The following is a 6,000-nucleotide window of genomic DNA, read 5'->3' on the forward strand; positions in this document are numbered from 1 at the left end:
CAACCTCCCTGCAGGCAGCTGCAGAGAGCAGTGAGGTTTTCAGCCCACTGGCAGAGCAGCGTTCAGCCAGGCCCTGGTGAGGTGATTCAGGCTCATCACAGCAGAGCAGGCAGCCGGCAGGCCCCAGCCCAGCCAGCAGTGCCTTGCAAACAGCAAGAAGAAAGCAAAGGCTGCAGCCAGCTCAGCAAAGGAGCTCGCTGCAGTTTGCAGGGAGGAGTTAATGCCACACCGAGCACTGACTGCTCCAGGCTGAGTTTCCTACCCGGCCTTGGCAGGACAGGAAGTTTTCTTGGCTTCAGACTCTGTGCTGGAACAGGAACCCTGAGCACCAGGTTCAGGACACCATTCAAAATGCTGTTCTCTGTTGCTGAGCTGGAAGGAAGCAGTAAGAAACCATCCAGGTCCCAAGTCACTTGCAGAAAGCTTTAAGGGCTGCAGAGAAAGGTCTCTCTGGTGGCTGTGGTCTGTTTCCTTGAACCCAGACTTGCAGCAAGCAATCTGGGGCAGCCAAGAGGTGAGCTGGAAAGTGTGGCAGCCCCCCACAGCAGATGCCATAAGGAGGTGAACGTTTCTGGCCTAGCACCCAAAGAAAAGAGATGGAGACCATTTGTGTGAGCTTCCTTTGGACCTCATGGGTACTGCTCCCCCACAGTGGCCTCGGAACTGCCCTGGGCTGGGGCAGTGGCACACTGGCCTAGGGTGAAGCGAGGAGAGGTGGGGAAAGGTTTCTCCTGTCCTCACGAGGACTGCTGCAGCTAGCACCTGTCTTCAGGAGAGGACAAGGCACTCAAGGCAGGAGGAGTCTCCAACCTCTGCAGTGCAGGCAGGGCAAGTTGAGGCAGCAGACGTGCAGGAAGGTGGCCTGGCTACTCTGTGCTGCAGATCACAGAATGTCAGGGGCTGGAAGAGACCTTCAAGGCTCACCCAGTCCAACAACCCTGCCAGAGCAGGGTCACCCAGAGCAGAACATATCCAGGCAGGGTTTGAATATCTCCAGAGAGGGAGACTCCACAACCCCCCTGGGTAGTCTGCTCCAGGGCTCTGTCACCCTCACAGGGAAAAAATCCTCCTCATGTTTCCATGAAACTTCCTCTGCCTCAGCTTCCACCACTGCCCTTATGCTGGCACTGGGCATCACCCAGCAGAGCCTGACTCCAGCCTCCTGGCACTCAGCTTTACATGTTGATAACCACTGCTGAGGTCACCTCTCAGTCTCCTCCTGTCCCAGCAGCACAGCTCCAGCTCCCTCAGGCTCTCCTCCTAACAGAGCTGTTCCATTCCCTTCAGCATCTCTGTGGCTCTGCACTGGACTCTCTCAAGCAGTTCTATGTCCCTCTTGAACTGGGGGTCCAGAACATCATGATCCTTCCCCAGGGGCAGCCCTCCAGCACCCTGAGCAATGCCCAGGGGTGCCAGAAAACACTGGGATAGGAGAGCAGCATCTGCAGCCCAGGGCTCCCAGTGCCAGCTGCGGTGCTAGCAGGGGTGGTGGATCAGTGCCTTTGACCTCACAGCGATGAAATTCATTCTCCTGGCAGCAGGGAGCAGGCTGAAGCCAGCTCTTAGCTGCAGAAACGCCTGCCTGTGCACCAAGCAGGCTGCTCAAGGCCCCTCCGCCACACAGCACCACTGCTAGCGCAGGCAACACCTCCAAACATGCTGCCTCCCTCCAGCTGACCCAGGAACCATTCCTCCCCTTTTCTTGCCATGCTGATGCCAAGTTTTGCCAGGCAATTGGAACTGCTGGCATTGGGACTATGATTTGGATTGACTCCAGAGTCTCTTCCACCCTGCACAAAAGGCGTTTCTAGCTAAGGGATCATCTTAAGTCCATCAAGAGCTTAGTTCTGAAGATGTGGATTCATGCTTAAAAAGGCAACTGAATGGATCAAACCTTCTGGAACCACAGCAGCATTACCCAGGTTGGAAAAGCCCTCTGGGCTCCTCCAGCCCAGCCTAGCACCTACCTCCTTCTAAGCAACTAACCCCTGGCACCAAGTGCCTCATGCAGCCTTAAACACCTCCAGGCACAGAGACTCCACCACCTCCCTGGGCAGCCCATTCCAATGCCAATCACTCTCTCTGTCAGCAGCTTCCTCCTAACATTCAGCCTCAACCTGCCCTGGCACAGCTTGAGGCTGTGTCCCCTTCTTCTGTCCCTGGGGGCCCAGGAGAAGAGCCCAGCCCCACCTGGCTACAACCTCCCTTCAGGTAGCTATAGGCAGCAATGGGCTCTGCCCTGAGCCTCCTCTGCTGCAGGCTGCACACCCCCAGCTCCCTCAGCCTCTCCTCACAGGGCTGTGCTCCAGGTGCCTCCCCAGCCTTGCTGCCCTTCTCTGGGCACATTCAAGAATCCTTAACCCTGCCCTCTGTGATGAGGTGAAAGCAGAAGCACACAACCAACCAAGAGGTCTGCTTTCCTCCTAGGAGCACCTGCCCAAAAGGATGGACAATGAACTGAAGACATCTAACAGCTCTGGGAGACTGCTCCTCAGAGCAGGAGCTCCCCACCCCACACTGCCAGCAGCCTATGCCTGCAGCTTCCCAAGAGGTTTCTAACTTTGCTTGCCAAGGAGAGGTCTGAAGCCTTCAGAGTGAAACCTTGTCCATCAGAGCAAGGTGACTTGCAAGTTCAGCTTGAGCAGCACTGGGCAGGTTTTTAATCCTACTTCTCAGCCTTCCCCCAGCATCTAAGAACTGCAACAAGCCCACAACTTCCTGCCCATGCCCAAGCAAAGCAGCACTGCTTAGAGCCTGCCAGAGAGGCTGTTTCCCTGGCTCATGTTTTTTCTGGATGGGGCTTGAAATGATGACTCTGCCACAGAGTTGAGCTTGCTCCTTTGCACGTAAGAAAGTTGAAGAGGCACTGGAGGAGGAAGCAGCTGGCCAGGAACCTTTCAGCTGAAAAATCCTTGCAGCAAACCTCCTGCCAGACCTCAGATCCTCCAAAACATGTTCACCAAGTCCTTCCCTCAACAGCCTGAGCAGCATCACAAGCACTTTGAGATAGCAAAACACCACTTGAGCACAAGCTTAATCCCCTAGTGCTCTTCCCTGGGGCCTCTCAGGGAAGGACAAGCTACCTCTAACTCAACACATTCACACCACTTATTGGAGGACCAGCTAGGAGTGGTCTCACCATCTTGGGGCACTGCTCGATTTGGGGAGGGGTGTGCCTTGCACAGCCCCTCCTGCACCCTGCTGCTGATACCGAGGGTGGCAAAGCCTGCTCTCACTTCTGGAGATGCTCCCTCTCTATAACACCCTGCCCTGCTCACCTCCGCGTCCCCGCTGGTCCCCGGGACAGGCGCGCGGCCACGGGGCAGCCGCTCGGTGTATCCCCCGGGCCACCCGGGGCCGGTCTCTAGCGCCGGGAAGCAGTGAGAGCTGTGGCCGCCAGAGGGCAGCAAATTGTGCGGCGGCGGCGACGAGTCCTTTGCTGCCCTCTGGCGGCCAAATCTCGCAGATCACCGAAGAACAGAAGGGGTAGGGGTTGGAGGGGACCTCCCGGCCAAGCCCCCTGCGAATTAGGGTCACCTGGAGGAGATCACGCAGGAACACGGGCAGGCAGGTTTTGAATGTTTCCAGGCATGGGGACTCCACCAGCTCCCTGGGCAGCCTGTGCCACACCAAAGATATTTTTCCTCCTCTCCAACCTAAGCCTCCCATGGCACAATTCCAGGACATTCCTTTTCCTTCCATTATCTCAGACCAGGCAGCAGAGCCCAAGTCCCACCTGGCTGCAGGGAGCTGCAGAGAGCAATGAGCTCTGCCCTCAGCCTCCTCTGCTCCACACCACCCCCCCCCCCCCCCCCCCCCCCCCCCCCCGCGCACCAGCTCCCTCAGCTGCTCCTCCCCAGCCCTGTTCTCCAGACCCTGCCCCAGCTTTGGTTCCCTTCCCTGGACCTGCTCCAGCTCCTCAGTGTACTTCTGGGAGTCAGGGGCACAAAAATGAACCCAGGACTCAAGGGGCAGCCTCCCCAGTGCCCAGCCACTGCTGCCCACACCAGTGCTGCTCCAGGCCAGGCTGCTGGTGCCCTTCTTGCCCACCTGGGCACCCTCTGGCTCATCTCCAGCAGGCCATTGACCCCCACATCTCTTCCTGCCAAGGTACTTCCCAGCCACTCTGCCCCCAGCCTGGAGCCCTCATGGGGTTGCTGTGCCCCAGGTGCAGGAGCTGACACTTGGCCCTGTTGAAGGCGTGCAACAGTCCTCAGCCCATGACTCCAGCCTGCCCTGGTAGCTTCCCACTGCTGGAAGGGGCTGGCAGCACTCAGAGGGCACTTCAACGTCTTTTTTGGAAGTGAAAGGCCCAGAACTGATCCCAGCACTCTTGAGTGTCCAGTGTCCAATGTCCAATGTCCAGTGTCCAGTGGAGGGGCACAATTCCTGCCCTGCTCCTGCTGCCCACACCACTGCTGCTTGAGGGCAGGCTGCTGGTGCACTTCTTGCCCACCTGGGCACCCTCTGGCTCATCTGCATCTGCTGTTACCCAGCACCCCTAGGGCCTTTTCTGTCAGCCACTCTGCTCCAAGCCTGTAGTGTTGCACCCAGCACTTGGCCTGGTTAAACCTCATACCACTAATCTCAGCCCATGGATCCAGCTTGGGCAGGTCTCTTTATGCTCAAGTTTGTGCCCATTGCCCCTTGCCCTGTCCCTGGGCACCACTGAACAAAGCCTGACTCCATCCTGCTGCCACCCCCACTTTGAGCATTGCTCAGCACAGATGAGATCCCCTTCAGGCTGCTCTCCCCCAGGCCAAGCAGCTCCAACTCTCTCCATCCTGCTCTGTTCAGCACTTCTGTAGCCCTTTGCTGTCCCCTCTCCAGCAAGTCCCTGTCCTTCTTGACCTGGGGAGCCCAGAAATGGACACAGTAGCCCAAATATGGCTTCAGCAGGGCCAAGTAGAGGGGAGAGAAAACCTCCCTCACCTCCCTCTTGCTGCACCCCAGGATGCCCTTGGCCTTCTTGGCCACAAGGGCACGTTGCTGGCTCATGGGCATCCTGTTGTCCACCAGGAGTCCAGGGTCCAACAGATCAGCCCCAACTTGTCCTGCTGCTGGAGTTGTTCTTTCCCAGATGCAGGACCCTACACTTGTCCTTGTTGGATTTCTCCCTGCCCAGCTCTCCAGCCTGCCCAGGTGACTCTGGAGGGCAGCACAGCCTGAGGGGTGCCAGCCACTCCTGCCAGTTTGGTGCCATCAGCAGCCTGAGTTGTTTCCTCGAGGCAGTTTGGGGGGAATTTGGGAAGGACCCAGCACTTTCCAAGACACCCACCCCCAGCCACTGGTGATGTGCCAGTGGGGACCCCCCCTGCAGCCCAGGTCCAGGCTGCTTGAGTCTCTGCACATCCCCACTGTGGCTGTCCTGGGGCCAGGGCAATGTGAGCACCTTCTCAGGGCCTTTGGATCATGGGATGGCTTTGGTAAGATCAAGTCCAACCCTTACCCCACATCCACACCAAACCATGGCCCTCAGCACCACATCTCTGCAACCCCACCAGGGAGGGGCACTCCACCCCTGCCCTGGGCAGCCTGAGCTAGGGTTTCACAGCGCTTTGGGGGAAGAAATTGTTCCTCATGGCCAACCTAAACCTGCCCTGGGGCATCTTGAGGCTACTTCCTCCCATGCCACTGCTAGTTCCTTGGGAGAAGAACCCAGCCCCCACCTGCTTGCAACCTTCTTTCAGGAAGCTGTAGAGGACGATAAGGTCTTGCCAGTGGTGAGCAGCACTGAGGTCCTGTGGAGGGTGGAGGAGCAGAGGCAGAAGCCAGGCAGGGCAGAGGGGCTGCTGCAGGTCCCTGGTGTGGGCAGGGGTTCCTACAGAGCTCTGCAGCTGTCCAGAGCACAGAGTACTGGGCTGTGGTGCCCCACGCCGGTGCTCAGCCTCCTGTGCCCTCCAGCCACTTCCAAGGAGAGGAAGTGATGTGGGGGGGGGATGCAGCCCCCTCTCCAGGCAGCAGCTGCCCTCTGCCCCCTGCACAAAGCCCCCATGGGCT

The 6,000-nt window shown here is 58.3% G+C and overlaps 1 protein-coding gene across 1 annotated transcript in view; it reads right to left on the reverse strand.

Moving 5' to 3' along the window:
• Nucleotides 1-3,298, reverse strand: part of PSD2 (pleckstrin and Sec7 domain containing 2) — a 119,447-nt gene extending 116,149 nt beyond the window's left edge. The window contains exon 1 of the mRNA XM_064161367.1: nucleotides 3,279-3,298. The gene's annotated coding sequence lies outside the window, so the exon portion shown is untranslated. The remainder of the gene's footprint in view (nucleotides 1-3,278) is intronic.
• Between the last annotated feature and the right edge of the window lie 2,702 nt (nucleotides 3,299-6,000).

Source organism: Pogoniulus pusillus, chromosome 22 (genome assembly GCF_015220805.1).
Source record: "Pogoniulus pusillus isolate bPogPus1 chromosome 22, bPogPus1.pri, whole genome shotgun sequence".
NCBI lineage: Eukaryota > Metazoa > Chordata > Aves > Piciformes > Lybiidae > Pogoniulus > Pogoniulus pusillus.